Below are 17,988 nucleotides of genomic sequence, written 5' to 3'. Positions count from 1 at the left end.
TAAACCTGTGTTTTAATAGCTCAGTGGCAAACATGGCTTCATAATATAGCTGACTGCACTGTGCATATGTGTGCGTGTTCATGCTGACATTCAGTTACTGTTTATTTAGACTGCCTCAGCATATGTACACATACATTAAAGCTTCACCTGAGCAAAGTTCAAGGGACCTTAGGAAAATGTTTGTTAAAATGAAAGTTCAATGAACTGAAATAAATGTGTGGAAGATTGTTTTCATTAGCTTCAAGAAAATTAGGTTGTTCAAATCTTATCTGAGCTTATTTATTTGTCACTGCACTCAATTGCAAGTGAATGCGTAACCTTTTGCAGCACTTTTGAAAGGATTACAGTGGTCTTGAACTCAGTCACTGTGCAAGCTCCTGAGAACCTTGCCTATCACAACGGCCTGCTGAGGAGAAAAGGCTTTCATTTTCTCCAAGCAGATCATGGTTAACCAAAATGCACACGTTCGCAATTCTTGGAGCTAAAAGGCCTAGTAGGGCTGAAGATCTGGCTTTGACTGGCTGTGACTGTACAGCTAATTGAGCATCCGAAGACAGCTAAGGATTCATCTGGTTACAAGCTAGTTTAAAGCTAAATAACGGCCACTTTTCTTCACGCGATAATGAAGAGTGGTTCTTAACATAAAAATATGCTACAAAGATGCGGGCTGTGCTTTTTTAAGTGCTCAGTATGACTTTGAAGACACAGGATGGTGCGGCAGAAAATGTTCGTTGAACTGAAATGAGCAATAACTGAAGTTCGTTAAAATGAAGGGCGTTTGCATAGTGTTTAATATAGCTTCGATGAGGGGATTTAATAAAGTTCGTACAAATGAACACTTCGTCTAAGTGACGTTCGTTCAAGTGGTATTCTACTGTATTTCTGTGACTAAGCGAGAATATTTACTTTGCTCAAAGCAGCATGTACACAAATATTTACTCTCTTGCTAGCCACCAAGATATGCAATTTTATTTACAACCTAAATAAAGGCATCGTTTACCCTAGAGCTAAATAGTTACTAGCAATAACAAAATTAATATTTTGATATTTATCTTTTTGGAGACCATCTTTTTGTTTGTTTTGTGTGTTTTTGAGTTCTGCAAACATGAGTGGGCTTGTTGCAGAAAGAGTGGGCTGCAATACGAAGGGAAGTGTCAGTGTGGCTGCCCTTTTATGGGTATCAAATAATAATATATTCTAACATGTAAAACGAATGCCTTTAGAGCCTGCTAAAAATGTTCTTTTTTAGATTGCATGTTTGGGTACTGCCTGGATAAACATGGCAGAGAAAGATCTTTCTGCCATGGGGTGTGAACTGTATTTTGTGCAGAAAGCCAGAGGCTCTCGAACATGTGTTTATAGATTGTTGTGATTGGATTTTTTGGGTGCAATATCCTACAGTGAACTTTGCTCAAAGATGTCCCTTTCAACCCCCATGGAATTTGGTTCTCAGGCGTGGAAATTACAACAGTGTTCTGTAAGATATGATAATGCTATTAAGCTTGCATAGTGCATGGAAGCGCCGAATGGCTGTTCGCCATGCTGATCTTTATTATCAGACCTATCCAAGAGTATAATGAAGGTTCTGTCCAACAGATGATGTTTTGAAAGCTCAGCCATGTGTTCCTGAGCTTATCAATGTATTTTAAAAAGTGATCAGTTAATGTTTGATAATTAGAGGTATTGTAAGTAAACTAGCTCTCGGCCAGCCTGTAGTGTTTGTGAAAAGGCAACAGTGACAAGAAGATTGTTTTGCTAAAGCTTTTAAGGCTCTTAAATCTGTGCAGCTCTGCTTAAATACATGCATTGTCTCCTGTACATGGCTAGTAAATGATTTCTGTTCATTTTATTACAAAAAGTCATTCTAAATCTTCATATAAGCTTAATTGCTCACCTCTATTGTTTGTTTGCATTGTGTTCATACCTGCTATAGCTGGAAATGATACAGTATTAGTTACAAGTAAAAAATATAAAAGGAGCAGCACTACATTTCCTTTGTCCGCACATTTTTAAGAGAAACATACATGGGCTCAAGAGATTTTAGTGTTGTTTGCTACTGTGTTTGATAGTGAAAGATCTTCCTGTCATTGCATAGAAATCTTTCAGAAACTTTTGAAATAGTTTGATACCTGGTTGTGTGGAGGTTGACTTCCCAGACAGTAATATATTCCTACACTACCATATGCATGCACAATAGATAAATGTAACCCCTTGCATATATCACTGAATCTTCCACTCTAGAACAGAATTTTGTGCACAAGCATTTTACTGTAGTTTGCCTCTGTGGAGTATTGTATTTCTAATTCTGGGCTTCTCTTTTTATGCTGTTACTAAGCAACCATATGAAGTATTCCTTGTTTGTTTCTGTGACTTGTGCATTGGTTGGTTGGTTGGTTGTTTCATACGAAAGGAAAGGCGTAGTATCTGTCACACTTGCTCTGTGGACACCTGAACCGCGCCGTCAGGGAAAGGAGGAAGGTGGGAGTGAAAGTGGATAGAGAGAAAGGGGGGGGGGGCGTAGTGGAGGGCTACGGAGTAATTACGACCACCTGGGGATCTTTAACGTGCGCTGACATTGCACAGCACACGGACGCCACTTCGTTTCGCCTCCATCAAAACGCAGCCGCCGAGGCCGGGATTCGATCCCGGGAACTCCGGCACAGTAGTCGGGCGTCTTACCACTGCACCACCCTTTTCCTTTTTTTATAATTCAAAAGAACTTTCTTCCTGCTGTTCTGACTAGTGTTCTCGTATGCATATGCAGTCCTCTTGATGCTTCATTCAGCCATATCTGGAGACTCCCTGTTGCCGTGGTCTGTGCCGACAAGTAAAAACGAGGCAACCTGACTTCCGGGACAAGAAGCAGTGGCACGTAGCTGTATGGTTTCCTCAGCATTCATGTGGATTTTCTTATAAAAGACAGGTATTTCTCCTAAATTTTGCATTTATATGTGATCAAGATTTTACATTGGTGACAAGCTCTTGAAGGAAAAGATGGATATGAGTGGCACTTTTTTAATTTCTTACTCTCGGGAATACACTATTAGGACTTGTTAACTGCATATGTAGCAAAAAGTATGTGTGACTGCATATTCTAGTAGTAAGCTGCATGATTTTTTAAGGATGAAATTTTTTAGCTCCTATTGTCGGTAGCCTAGAATTGACGAGCCAAAACGGGCAATACCAGGCACCAAAAAGTGATTATGCGGGGGCCGGGTGTGTTTTAATGAGACAAGCCCTCCACTTTTCAATCCTTTGTACAGGGCCAACGTGTCTCCCAGAATGTGTCTGGAACACATGCTAGTCTTGTATCCTCAAAAAGACCTCGTCTAAATTTGAACAAAAGTTGTGCCAACCTATTTTGAGTACAGCAAGTTCAGCAGTAAGCTCAAAATTGAGGAAGCAAAAAGGCATCTATGTCCTGTGTGATGTAAGTTCACGTTAAAGAGCCCCAGCTCGTCAAACGTTCCGAAGTCCTCTCCTACGGCATCTCTCATAGCCTGGGTTGCTTTGGGATGTTAAACCACATAAACCAAACCAGTCATTCTTTACCACCCCATCTGACTTGTCTTTCTTTCCGCATATTACCAAAAGATAGTGCATACATAAGACTTGCCACTATTCCTGAGAATACCTAGATTATTATGTATTGATGTATTTTATGATTATGTAATTTTCCTACGTGGAGCATTGCATTTCCAATTCTGGGCTTCTCTTTTCATGCTGTTACTCAGCAAAAATATGAAGTATTCCTTGTTTGTTTCTGTTACTTGTGCATTTGACTTTTCCTTTTTTTATAATTCAAAAGAACTTTCTTCCTGTTGTTCTGACTAGTGTTCTCGTATGCATATGCAGTCCTCTTGATGCTTCATTCAGCCATATATGGAGACTCCCTGTTGCCGTGGTCTGTGCCGACAAGTAACAACGAGGCAACCTGACTTCCGGGACGGGTAGCAGTGGGGCGTAGCAGCGTAGTTTCTTCAGCATCCATGTGGACTTCTTATAAAAGAAAGGTATTCTAAATTTTGCTTTCATATATGATAAAGATTTTACCTTGGTGACAAGCTCTTGAAAGGAAAAGATGGGCATGAGTGGCGCTTTCTTATTTTCTTGCTTATGGGAATACACTATTGAGACTTGTTACCGGCAAATGTAGCAAAAGTATGTGTGACTGCATATTCTAGGGTAACTATAATATACTTAATCATTCCTTATTATTGCTCTTGTATTCACCTAGAACCTTGGTGTAGCTGGTCTCCTTCAGTAATTAATTAGGTGTGTGTGTTATCTGCTATGGCAAACATAGCTATCACTCATAGTAGGAAAAATGGGAGCAAACATGCATACTGGCATCACTTGCTGGTAGCATGCACCAAAATGTATGTATACATACTGATAAGTTGCTGCTCAACATGTTTATTTGCTTGATGTAGCAAATGGTAGAGGAGAAATTTTACTATTGATTAACACTCTGATGACCAAGCATACTCGCGTGTAAATTGCACTCCCCTATTGCAAAAACCAGCGTCTCCGGTGCGAAACCAGTAAGAATTTCGCGCTGGTTTTGCACTGGATCTGCTGGGCACGCTGGAGGTCTGCGATATTCACTGGAGCAGTAAAGGGAAGACACTGGCTGCACTGGTGCGATGGGAGAAAGACGCTGGGATTAGACTTTTGACGCTGGGTGTGTCGCATCCGCGATGCACTGGGAGAAGCGCTGTACGTTCGCTGGGGCCGCACTGGTCCCAGTGCCCCAGTATAGCCGGTGCGGCCTGCGGCATCAGCCGGAGTAGCATCCCTCAGGGGCCAACAGGGCAACAGCGTACTTTCAATCGACCATCAAGGGGCATATGAAAAATATGGTTCAAGCAAGCGCTTTCTGCTGCGAAGTCGTTGCGCATTTGTAAGAAAACAAAGGCAGTACCTTTTTTCTAGAGCTTCCATGTTTCGATAGATCGTTTCGAGAGAGACAACGACCACCGCGCCTCGATCTCATGACACACTGACGATTAACGCACAACTAAAGCTGGAATTGAATAATGTGGGCTACCATGCACAACCAACTTCACAGCTGATCTTAAGGGCACTCTAACACAATGGTTACTGCCAAAATGTTTAATGCAGGCTCACTCGCAGGCGAGCGTAGCCTGCACCACGGCCCAGTATAAACAGCAGAAAGAAAAACTAAAACCAGGAAGAGAGTAGTTTACCGAGCGATGGGCCCATGAGAGAAAAAGCAACAACATACAGCGCTTGTAATACATAATATTTGGCGTGTTTCTCAAGCCTTTGCGCTCCTTCTTACTCTGCGTATCAAGCAGCCGAGCCCTCGGTCATCGCAACGCTTCCCGCAGTGTTTACATACAAATAAGGTTTAGTTACACGCAATTAGGGTCATCGCTCGGCGCTTGCCGGTATTGAAGCTTGGTCGCACGTTTTTCCTTGAAGGCTTCTACTAAAGCTCCGTGTGCAGCGAAAATTACGCCCACGGTAGCAGAGCACCACCCAAGAGCCGGCGTTGGTAAATTTGCCAGCGATGTCAAACTCCACATGTTAAAATGATTCTAGTGCACAAACTAGCGCGCATAGGCACCCAGAACATTGGTTGCAAGTCGTGAGAGCAGACAGCAAGCTAAAATGATCAAGAAGTTGCAATTGTTAGAGCGGTAGCAATGGCCTGTAGAATACGAAACATGAAGTCCCAACCTTATAAATGCGGATCATGACATAAAATGCAGAAATGTTTAAAGGAAATCCAGTTCTCGGAGTGGCCGAGTCGCCTCGGCCTTTTGGCTAAGATCAAAGACTTCTAAGATCAAAGATCAAGTACTTGATCTGGCTAAGATCAAAGATCAAGTACTTCTCGGCCTTCGGCTTTTTGGCTAAGATCAAAGTGTAATACGCTTCTCGGCCTTTTGGCTAAGATCAAAGTCTGATCCTGGACCCCTGGACCCCCTGCTGTTCCTGGACCCCCTGCTGACCCTGGACCCCTGGACTCATGGACCATCCGGACCTGCTGCTCTTGGAACCCCTGCTGTCCCTGGATTCCCGGTTGCTGTGAGGGCTTGGTGAGAGCTCTTTTTTTACTAGTTCATTTAGTGTTTCCTATCCTCATTTTTGGCTTGTTTATGTAGTATCTGGCAGTGTTTTTTGCCCTTCAAGTGTTTTATTTTTCTTAATTTGCTAGTTCTTTTTTGTCCTAGTTTTGCTTTTTTTGTTTTGCTTGTTGTTTAACCTCTCCGTTCTGTTTGTGCTTACATTCTTTGCAATCGGTTAATTCATATAGTGCTTTCTGCCCTTAAATTTTTTTTTCTCTTTTTCCGTCTTTGCTAGTTTTTTTTTTTTTACTTTTCTGTTTGTGTTCAAATTCTTTGCCATCCTTGTTGGTTTGTTCATGTAGTATCTGCCGCTGTTTCTCGCCGTTTGTGCCTTTAATTTTTTTTATTACTTTTTGTTGCATTGTCACCAGTTTTTTTTTTTTTTTCCTGTGAGCTTAGTGCGAATTCTTTGCCTGTGTTCCCTTTTATTTGAGTTGCGGTGCTGATTTATTGGGTTCCTGCATTGTGATTTCATTGACAAGAGCCGTTTTCCAGTCAAGTGTGGTGTTTCCACCGCACCTGGACCCCTGGACCCCCTGCTGTTCCTGGACCCCCTGCTGACCCTGGACCCCTGGACTCATGGACCATCCGGACCTGCTGCTCTTGGAACCCCTGCTGTCCCTGGATTCCCGGTTGCTGTGAGGGCTTGGTGAGAGCTCTTTTTTTACTAGTTCATTTAGTGTTTCCTATCCTCATTTTTGGCTTGTTTATGTAGTATCTGGCAGTGTTTTTTGCCCTTCAAGTGTTTTATTTTTCTTAATTTGCTAGTTCTTTTTTGTCCTAGTTTTGCTTTTTTTGTTTTGCTTGTTCTTTAACCTCTCCGTTCTGTTTGTGCTTACATTCTTTGCAATCGGTTAATTCATATAGTGCTTTCTGCCCTTAAATTTTTTTTTCTCTTTTTCCGTCTTTGCTAGTTTTTTTTTTTTTTACTTTTCTGTTTGTGTTCAAATTCTTTGCCATCCTTGTTGGTTTGTTCATGTAGTATCTGCCGCTGTTTCTCGCCGTTTGTGCCTTTAATTTTTTTTATTACTTTTTGTTGCATTGTCACCAGTTTTTTTTTTTTTTCCTGTGAGCTTAGTGCGAATTCTTTGCCTGTGTTCCCTTTTATTTGAGTTGCGGTGCTGATTTATTGGGTTCCTGCATTGTGATTTCATTGACAAGAGCCGTTTTCCAGTCAAGTGTGGTGTTTCCCATGTTTTGCTCCCGTTAAACCTTTTTTTTTTTTTGTTACTTTGAGCTTGGTGAGGGCTCTTTGCCGCGTTTGCCTGGTAATTGAGTGACGTTTTTTATTAGTTGCTGCGTTGCTTCAGTACCAAGATCTCTTTTTCACTTGTATTGTGTTGAGGGTGGTTTGTGTGTGGTGTTTACTGGTGTTTCTCTCCTGTTCAGCTCCATCTTTTGTTTTGCTTTGCTACGAGCTTGGTGAGGGCTCTCATATTGTTTTTTTTTTTTGGTCTTGAGCATTCTCTTCTTTTATTTTTTTGCGCGCGCTTTGGTTTTTCAGTCTCATTATTAGTGTATGTTAGTTGTTCTTTCTGGATAGTCTTTTTCCCCGTGGGAGCTGCAGCGCTGACCTCTTCTGCGGAAGGAAATCCATTATCGCAGTATGTCGCGCGGATACACCCCGCCATTTCTTCCAGACGACCGCCGCCGCTAGAAGTGATGTCATCGCCTCTGACAAGCAGCGCCTTCACCGCCAGCAGAAGCCGCATTCCAGTCCGATCGCCGTCCACCAGTCCAAGCCCGGCCAACAATGAAGAACCGCCTCAGCCCGGATCGCAACCTCGCCGTGATGGGAACAGCCTTACGCTGTTCTTTCCGCTGGCGAGGACGTTCCGATGTACGGAAGAGGGATGAGCTACCGCGTACTCCCCGGTATTGTGGACGTCCAGGCGGCAGTCCCTGACTCGGCATCTTGAAAGTGGGCATGGGGTGCGCATAAGCCAGGTCACGCATTTTTGCACTCTCTGCCACAGAGAGGTCGGTCCTCGGCCAAAAGCGCATCCCTGTCTTACTGGAGAGAAGCTCGAGGTGGCCAGCACTGACTTGCATAGCCACAAGTGCGGTGATTGCCAGCTCTCTTTTCCATCGAAAAGAGGGCTGGAAAATCATCACATGTGGCACCGCAAACAGACTGCCATGCAGGGATTACCGCCTCGTCCCGTGCCACCGTTAGCGGCGACGAGAAGACTAAGACGGACGACATCACGGGACGCCAGACCACCGGATCTAGAGCCCCCACAGGAAGAGGACATCAGCCAAGACGCAAGGACACCACCAGCAACGCCTCAACAAGACACCAATGGGGAGGAAGCGGGCCAGGAAGAGCCACGACCGCTAACCCCCATCTCTCCTCCTCCAGAGAGCAGCACCACAACGAGAGCAGCAACACCAGCACTAATTTTTCCCACCTCCCCATCCCAGCAGGATGACCAGGGAATTCCCGTGCCTGCCAGCAGCACACCCAACAGAAGCAGGGAGATGGAGAATTCACAAGATTCTCCTTCCTTGCAGGCAGGCGACGGACAACAGGCTCACCTGTCAACAATCAGCGAGGAAAGCAATACATCGCAGCTTCAAGACGACGACGGCGGCGGCCAACATGACGCAACTGCCACCCAGGGAGCACTAACTGATTCCCTTTCTGATGAACTGGAGTGCGAGGGCATACTCGTCGACCACACCAGGCGCCTCCGGTGTTTGCTGCGTGAGCCTGTGTCTGCTGAGGGTTGGGATGGTTTTCTTTCCATCTTGGAGGAGGCCATCACCGAGGTTGGAAAGGCGGTAAAGCTGCCGAAGGCTCCGGCCGGAGGCAAGCCGCGCCGTCCGACCAACCCCGACAACGCTCAGCAGATCCAGTCTCGTTACCGCAGGAATCGCCGCCGAGCAGTACGCCTGATTGTGGATGGCGAGTCGCCTATGTGCACGGTTCCTTTACAGGATCTCGAGGACCACTTCACTGCAACGTGGGGCCCCAAGGAGGTGGACACCAGCCTTCTCAACAAGGCCAAGAGCAGCTACCTCACGGAATTCCCTCTAGACAAGTTCACCGAAGAGGAGGTCCTGACGAAGCTGAGGAAATGTGAGAACACCGCGCCAGGCAACGACCGAATCACCTACCAGCACTCGAAGACGACAGACCCTGAAGCAGCCTTCCTGACAGCAGCGTTCAACACCTGCCTCAAGTTCAAGAGAGTGCCCCCAGCATGGAAGGAGTCCCGAACCATCCTCATCCACAAGAAGTGACCTGCGGAGGACGTCACGAACTGGCGCCCCATCGCACTCGGGTCGACGATTTCAAAGCTGTATGCTGGGTGTCTCGCCACTCGGCTGCAGCGATGGATCGCTGAACACGAGCTGCTCTCTCGTTGTCAAAAGGGGTTCCTGCCGCACGATGGTGTGTTTGAGCACAACTTCGTGTTGCAGGAGCGCCTTGACGCAGCGAGGAGTGGCGGTGGGGAGCTGTGCGTGGCGTTCCTTGACTTCAGCAACGCCTTTGGATCTGTCGCCCACAACGCCCTCATCGACGCACTACGTGGAGCAGGCGTCGGCAGCGACTTCTGTTCGATCGTCGCTGACCTCTACAGGGACAACACCACCACCATCATAGGACAAGAAGGGTCAACACGGCCGATCGACATTTCTGCAGGGATTCGACAGGGATGCCCACTGAGCGGGCTCTTGTTTAATTTTGTCATTGACCCTGTTTTGCGTGCTGTGCAGGGAGGCGAGAGGCAGCACAACATCCTGGCCTATGCCGATGACCTCACCCCCCTGGCCAATGACCCGGAGATGCTTCAAGCCCGCATTAATACTGTTGAATCCCTTTCTTCTAGGCTGGGACTACAGCTTAACCCAGCGAAGTGCCGCACTCTTCATCTGAGCGGCAAAACACCGGTTGGTACAAGACTGACCCCTTTCTTTATTGCAGGAGCTGAGATCCTAATTATCCAGGATTTTGAAAGCCAGACGTCCCTGGGCCGCCCTGTAGGGTTCAACGTCTTCCCGGACAGAGCTACTGTGGACCAGGCCATCAACACCGGCCGCCGCCTGCTTAGCTCAATGCTCGCCCCTTGGCAGAGATTGGAAGCTGTGAAAACATTTGTATATCCAGCGCTCAATTTCTCCATGCGGTGCGGTGTGTTGGGCAAGTCAGAGTGGGCGCGCCTCGACGATGCACTGCGGCCACTAATCAAAAAATCCCTTTATCTTCCAGGAACCGCAGCCAATGAATACCTCTACGGCAGCGCAGCATCGGGCTCGGTCGGCATCCCCCTCGCAGCGGAGCTGAGCGACATCTGCCGCATTGACAATGCATTTAAGCTCCTCTCCTCTCTTGATCTAGAGGTGCGAGATCTAGCGCTGGATGCCGTTACTGCCATCACGACGAAGAGACTACGCCGACCAGCCACTGATGAGGACATCGCTGCCTACCTGACAGGGGAGACGGAGGGAGACTTCTGAGCTAGGGCAACGCAGCCTCAGTCTGTATGGACGGAGGCTCGCAAGGCTTCCCGGCGCCTGGCGGTCACGTGGGAGATGCAAGAGGGGGGCCCCAGCATCACTCGCGCCGACGTGACCGTCACGCAGAAGCAGCGCACGAAAGTGGTGAGGACACTTCGGAGCATCGCTATGAGCGCACGAGATCACAATCTCCATGAAAAGCCTAACCAGAGGAAAGTGATGGAGTGCGTAGCAGCCGACCGTAGCAGTTCCCACTTCATGAGGACGGGGCGCTTCACTCGCTTCTGCGATTGGCGCTTCGTGCACCGTGCGAGGCTGAACCAGCTGCCCCTCAACAAAGCCAGGCCGTGGGATGTCGCTGCTGACCAGCGGTGTCGGAGATGCGGGCAAGACAAGGAATCCCTCCCGCATGTTCTCTGCCAATGCATGCGCCAGAGCGTCGCCTACACCAGCCGACACAACAGGATCGTCGACCGGCTGAAGACAGCCGCTGAGAAGCGATTCACCGTCACACATGAGAACCGGCCCGTGGGTGACACGAACCTCCGCCCAGATCTTGTTCTGGCGCGCGGGGAAACGGCGATTGTCATTGATGTCACATGTTCCTTTGACAATTGCAAAACCGCCTTCGATGCTGCACGGGAGAGTAAGGTCGCCAAGTACGAACCCGTTCGCCAATACCTGCTCCGGAAATTCCAGCGGGTCAGCATCGAGGCAGTCGTTGTTGGGGCCCTGGGCTCCTGGGACCCCAACAATGACAAAGTGATGTGGCGCCTCTGTAGCAAACGCTACATGCGTCTCTTCAAGAAGCTGGCGGTGAGCGATACCATCGCAGCTTCTCGTGAAGTCTATGCTAAACACGTAGCTGCAAATTGAAGGGCTCGCACTTCGGTGGACTTCAGCAGCTCGAGTTAGAAAGACTTCCTAAACGCACAATACACTCACCCCACAGCAGGAATAAAACTTTACAGATGAGATTTCCCCTAAAAAGGAATGAACAACAACAGTAGGTGTCTGCAATAAAACTGCTAGGAAATGTACAAAACATTTCTGAAAAACAATCTGTACCCGCCCCCCCCCCCTGCTGTCCCTGGACCCCCTGCTGATCCTGGACCCCCTGCTGATCCTGGACCCCCTGCTGAGTCTGGACCCCTGGACTCATGGACCACCAGGACCTGCTGCTCTTGGAACCCCTGCTGTCCCTGGATTCCCGGTTGCTGTGAGGGCTTGGTGAGAGCTCTTTTTTTGCTAGCTCATTTAGTGGTTTCCTATACTCATTGTTGGCTTGTTTATGTAGTATCTGCCAGTGTTTTTCGCCCTTGGAACTTTTTTTTTCTTTTGCTCTGTGTTGCTAGTGTTTTTTTTACCTTTTCTGTTTGTGTTTAAATTCTTTGCAATCCTTTTGGTTTGTTAATGTAGTGTCTGCCAATGCTTTTTGCCCTTAAAGTGTCAATTTTTTTTTATTCTTGATTTGCTAGCTAGTTTGTTTTTTTTCTTCCTTCTTGTTTTGCTAGTTTTTTTCTTTTTTTTCTGTTGTTTCGCTTGTTTCTTAACCTCTCCTTTCTGTTTGTGCTTACGTTCTTTGCAGTCGTTGGCTTATTCATGTAGTGCTTTTTGCCCTTAAATTTATTTTTTTTTTCCTTTGCAAGTTTTTTTTTTACTTCTTTTCTGCTTGTGTTTAAGTTCTTTGCCATCCTTGTTGGTTTGTTCATGTAGTATCTGCCGCTGTTTTTCGCCCTTTGAGCCTTTATTTTTTTTTATTACTTTTTGTTGCATTGCCACCAGTTTTTTTTTTTTTTTTTCCTGTGAGCTTAGTGCGAATTCTTTGCCTGTGTTCCCTTTTATTTGAGTTGCGGTGCTGATTTATTGGGTTCCTGCATTGTGATTTCATTGACAAGAGCCGTTTTCCAGTCAAGTGTGGTGTTTCCCATGTTTTGCTCCCGTTAAACCTTTTTTTATTTTTTTTTTTACTTTGAGCTTGGTGAGGGCTCTTTGCCGCGTTTGCCTGGTAATTGAGTGCCGATTTTTATTAGTTGCTGCGTTGCTTCAGTACCAAGAGCTCTTTTTCACTTGTATTGTGCTGGGGGTGATTTGTGTGTGGTGTTTACTGGTGTTTCTCTCCTGTTCAGCTCTATCTTTTTTTGCATTGCTGCGAGCTTGGTGAGGGCTCTCATATTTTGTGTTTTTTTTTGGTGTTGAGCATTCTCCTTTTTTTTGCGCGCGCTTTGGTTTTTCAGCCTCATTATTAGTGTATGTTAGTTGTTCTTTCTGGATAGTCTTTTTCCCCGTGGGAGCTGCAGCGCTGACTTCTTCTGCGGAAGGAAATCCATTATCGCAGTATGTCGCGCAGATACACCCCGCCATTTCTTCCAGACGACCGCCGCCGCTAGAAGTGATGTCATCGCCTCCGACAAGCAGCGCCATCACCGCCAGCAGGAGCCGCATTCCAGTCCGATCGCCGTCCACCAGTCCAAGCCCGGTCAACAATGAAGAACCGCCACAGCCCGGATCGCAACCTCGCCGTGATAGGAACAGCCTTGCGCTGTTCTTTCCGCTGGCGAGCACGTTCCGATGTACGGAAGAGGGATGCGCTACCGCGTACTCCCCGGTATTGTGGACGTCCAGGCGGCAGTCCCTGACTCGGCATCTTGAAAGTGGGCATGGGGTGCGCATAAGCCAGGTCACGCATTTTTGCACTCTCTGCCACAGAGAGGTCGGTCCTCGGCCAAAAGCGCATCCCTGTCTTACTGGAGGGAAGCTCGAGGTGGCCAGCACTGACTTGCACAGCCACAAGTGCGGTGATTGCCAGCTCTCTTTTCCATCGAAGAGGGCTGGAAAATCATCACATGTGGCACCGCAAACAGATTGCCATGCAGGGATTACCGCCCCGTCCTGTGCCACCGTTAGCGGCGACGAGAAGACTAAGACGGACGACATCACGGGACGCCAGACCACCGGATCTAGAGCCACCCCAAGAAGAGGACGTCAGTCAAGATGCAAGGACACCACCAGCAATGCCCCAACAAGACGCCAATGAGGAGGAAGCAGGCCAGGAAGAGCCACGACCACTAACCCCCATCTCTCCTCTTCCAGAGAGTAGCGCCACAACGAGAGCAGCAACACCACTACTAATTCCTCCCACCATCCATCCCCGCAGGATAACCAGGGAATTCCCGTGCCTACCAGCAGCACGCCCAACAGCAGCATAGAGATGCAGAATTCACAAGATTCTCTTTCCTTGCAAGCAGGCGACGGACAACAGGCTCACCTGTCAACAATCAGCGAGGAAAGCTGTACATCGCAGCTTCAAGACGACGACGGCGGCGGCCACCATGACGCAACTGCCGCCCAGGGAGCACTAACTCATTCTCTTTCTGAAGAACTGGAGTGCGAGGGCATACTCGACCACACCAGGCGCCTCCGGTGTTTGCTGCGTGAGCCTGTGTCTGCTGTGGGTTGGGATGGTTTTCTTTCCATCTTGGAGGAGGCCATCACCGAGGTTGGAAAGTCGGTAAAGCTGCCGAAGGCTCCGGCCGGAGGTAAGCCGCGCCGTCCGACCAACCCCGAAACGCTCAGCAGATCCAGTCTCTTCACTGCAAGAATCGCCGCCGAGCAGTACGCCTGATTGTGGATGGCGAGTCGCCTATGTGCACGGTTCCTCTACCGGATCTCGAGGACCACTTCACTGCAACGTGGGGCCCCAAGGAGGTGGACACCAGCCTTCTTCTCAACAAGGCCAAGAGCAGCGACCTCGCGGAATTCCCTCTAGACAAGTTCACCGAAGAGGAGGTCCTGACGAAGCTAAAGAAATGGGAAAACACCGCGCCCGGCAACGACCGAATCACCTACCAGCACTGGAAGACGACAGACCCTGATGCAGCCTTCCTGACAGCAGCATGGCCCACTGGCCAATGACCCGGAGATGCTTCAAGCCCGCATTAATACTGTTGAATCCGTTTCTTCTAGGCTGGGACTACAACTTTACCCAGCGAAGTGCCGCACTCTTCATCTGAGCGGCAAAACACCGGTTGGTACAAGAATGACCCCTTTCTTTATTGCAGCAGCTGAGATCCCAATTATCCAGGATTTTGAAAGCCAGACGTTCCTGGGCCGCCCTGTAGGGTTCAACGTCTTCCCGGACAGAGCTACTGTGGACCAGGCCATCAACACCGGCCGCCGCCTGCTTAGCTCAATGCTCGCCCCTTGGCAGAGATTGGACGCTGTGAAAACATTTGTATATCCAGCACTCAATTTCTCCATGCGGTGCGTCGTGTTGGGCAAGTCAGAGTGGGCGCGCCTCGAAGATGCACTGCGGCCACTAATCAAAAAGTCTCTTTATCTTCCAGGAACCGCAGCCAATGAGTACCTTTACGGCAGCGCAGCATCGGGCTCGGTCGGCATCCCCCTCGCAGCGGAGCTGAGGGACATCTGCCGCATTGACAATGCATTTAAGCTCCTCTCCTCTCATGATTTAGAGGTGCGAGATCTAGCGCTGCATGCCGTTACTGCCATCACGACGAAGAGACTACGCCGACCAGCCACCGATGAGGACATCGCTGCCCTACCTTACAGGGGAGACGGAGGGAGACTTCCGAGCTAGGGCAACGCAGCTTCAGTCTGTATGGACGGAGGCTCGCAAGGCTTCCCGGCGCCTGGCGGTCACGTGGGAGATGCAAGAGGGGGGCCCCAGCATCACTCGCGCCGACGTGACCGTCACACAGAAGCAGCGCACGAAAGGGGTGAGGACACTTCGGAGCATCGCTATGCGAGCACGAGATCACAAGATCGACGAAAAGCCTAACCAGGGGAAAGTGATGGAGTGCGTAGCGGCCGACCGTAGCAGTTCCCACTTCATGAGGACGGGGCGCTTCACTCGCTTCTGCGATTGGCGCTTCGTGCACCGTGCGAGGCTGAACCTGCTGCCCCTCAACGGAGCCAGGCCGTGTGATGTCGCTGCTGACCAGCGGTGTCAGAGATGCGGGCAAGACGAGGAATCCCTCCCGCATGTTCTCTGCCACTGCATGTGCCAGAGCGTCGCCTACACCAGCCGACACAACAGGATCGTCGACCGGCTGAAGACAGCCGCTGAGAAGCGATTCACCGTCACACATGAGAACCGGCCCGTGGTGACACGAACCTCCGCCCAGATCTTGTTCTGGCGCGCGGGGAAACGGCGATTATCATTGATGTCACATGTCCCTTTGACAATCGCAAAACCGCCTTCGATGCTGCACGGGAGAGTAAGGTCGCCAAGTACGAACCCGTTCGCCAATACCTGCTCCGGAAATTCCAGCGGGTCAGCATCGAGGCAGTCGTTGTTGGGGCCCTGGGCTCCTGGGACCCCAACAATGACAAAGTGAGGAGGCGCCTCTGTAGCAAACGCTACATGCGTCTCTTCAAGAAGCTGGCGGTGAGCGATACCATCGCAGCTTCTCGTGAAGTCTATGCTAAACACGTAGCTGCAAAATGAAGGGCTCGCACTTCGGTGGACTTCAGCAGCTCGAGTTAGAAAGACTTCCTACACACACAACAATACACTCGCCCCACAGCAGGAGTAAAACTTTACAGATGAGATTTCCCCTAAAAAGGAATGAACAACAACATTAGGTGTCTGCAATAAAACTGCTAGGAAATGTACAGAACATTTCTGAAAAACACTCTGTTCTTAACAGCTGAACTTTTTCTCGGCGTGGCCGAGTGGTTAGCGTGCTTAGCTAGTGATTGATATATGCCTAGGGACTTAGTTCGAGGCGCGCTTGGTGCACTAATTTTTTATATTTTTTTACTTTTTTAGGTTTTTTTCATGTACCTAACTTGTTTCGTTAGTTTTTACTCTTTAATTTTTATCCCACGCCTTTTTTTTTTTCGGGCGAACAGTGCCGCCAGTGCGGAGCGTCCCCGTATGCCGCGTTCCAGTGCGCCCAGTTTCCAGCGTCATACTGGGACCATAATCAGGTATGGCGCTGGGGCGCTGGCACCCAGTGGCACTGCTTTTTGCAAGTTTCCTGGGCCCCTATTGTGATTAACCAATGTTGAATGATATAGAGGATCAAAGGGAATACAACTAAAGACAGCAACAATTTCTATCTCCTAAGGGTGTTTTGCAGGTACTACTTTGTACAGAACGTGGTCGGAAACCATGCAGTTAGCATATTTTGAGGAAAAAGAGGGATCTGAGCGAAGAGAGATGTGTGTGATGCTAGCACAAAGCATGTGGAATTGGCAGAAAAGTTTTGAGCATGTATATTTCTTTTCTAGTGACACCATGATAAATTTTGATATGGCTGCTACATCAAACACACAATGTCATTGTTGCCGTAGGAAACCAAGTGCTTCTGTGTCAAGGGTTTGTGCAATAAATGAAGGTATGAATTTGCATCTGCTTCTTTCACCAGTCTCACTTTTCACGAAATATTACACACATGTGAACAGTGAGTAAAATGCACATTATTATTGGACGCTTGAAATATGGTTAACCTAACACAAGATATTAATACTTTCTATGAACACGATTCTTTAAAATAACGGTGGCCAATTATCGTAACACAGTCATTACGGTGTCCATATACATTATCAATAGTCCAATCATAGGAGGTATAAATACGTTCTATTTAAATACATTCTATTCAATCACGGTGGCCAATTGTCGAAAGGGAGGTCATACATAGATCATTTGTGTTCTAAAGACTTTCTTTTGATGGTCGATAGCTTCTATGATCATATTGTCTAAAGACGTCGCATAAAGTGATCATAGACATTTTTGTAAGGGTGGGAAATGTCCGCCAAGAAGTGTGGCGGAATTTGAACGGCAAGCATCCACCATCGCGAAGACGATGGATACCCGGATGGGCCACTACAATCGACCACTTGAACCGGCCTGCGTAAATCACTACAGCAGAGCATGTTCGAGAGGAGACGGTTTTCAGGACCTCTTCCGAGAGATCGTCCGAGAAGAACTCGCATCGGGGGTCCCACAGGGGTCGGTCCTGGGGCCACTCCTGTTCTTAATTTATATAAATGGTATTTCACTCGGTATTTCCTCAAGCATACGTCTGTTTTCAGATGACTGTGTTTTGTACAGGAAAATTAACAATGCCAATGATGTTGCTCAACTCCAAACTGACTTAACACTTATCCACGATTGGTGTCTTAAATGGAAAATGTGTTTGAATACGGAGAAATGCGCTCATCTTTGGTTGTCACGAAAAAAAAAATCGAAGTCCAAGCTGAGTACCACATTAGCAATGAATTGATCAGCCAGAAATATACATACCGGTACTTGGGCGTTATGCTGACAAATGACTGCTCCTGGAATACTCATGTAGACCATGTGGTTACCAAAGCCGGTAGGACAGTAAATTTTATACAGCGAAGCCTAAGGTGTGTTCGCAGCCAAACCTAAAGAAAACTACTTTTCTATCTTGTG

At 47.9% G+C, this 17,988-nt stretch overlaps 1 pseudogene; it reads left to right on the top strand.

Moving 5' to 3' along the window:
- The first annotated feature begins 14,754 nt into the window (after positions 1–14,754).
- LOC146180109 (uncharacterized) lies at positions 14,755–16,032 on the top strand (annotated as a pseudogene).
- Positions 16,033–17,988: the final 1,956 nt, after the last annotated feature.

Source organism: Amblyomma maculatum, chromosome 9, assembly GCF_055883805.1.
Source record: "Amblyomma maculatum isolate TAMU_Amacu chromosome 9, ASM5588380v1, whole genome shotgun sequence".
In the NCBI taxonomy this organism is placed as follows: Eukaryota; Metazoa; Arthropoda; class Arachnida; order Ixodida; family Ixodidae; genus Amblyomma; species Amblyomma maculatum.
Note: the sequence above shows the minus strand (reverse complement) of the source record. Positions and strands in the feature narration are given on the sequence as shown.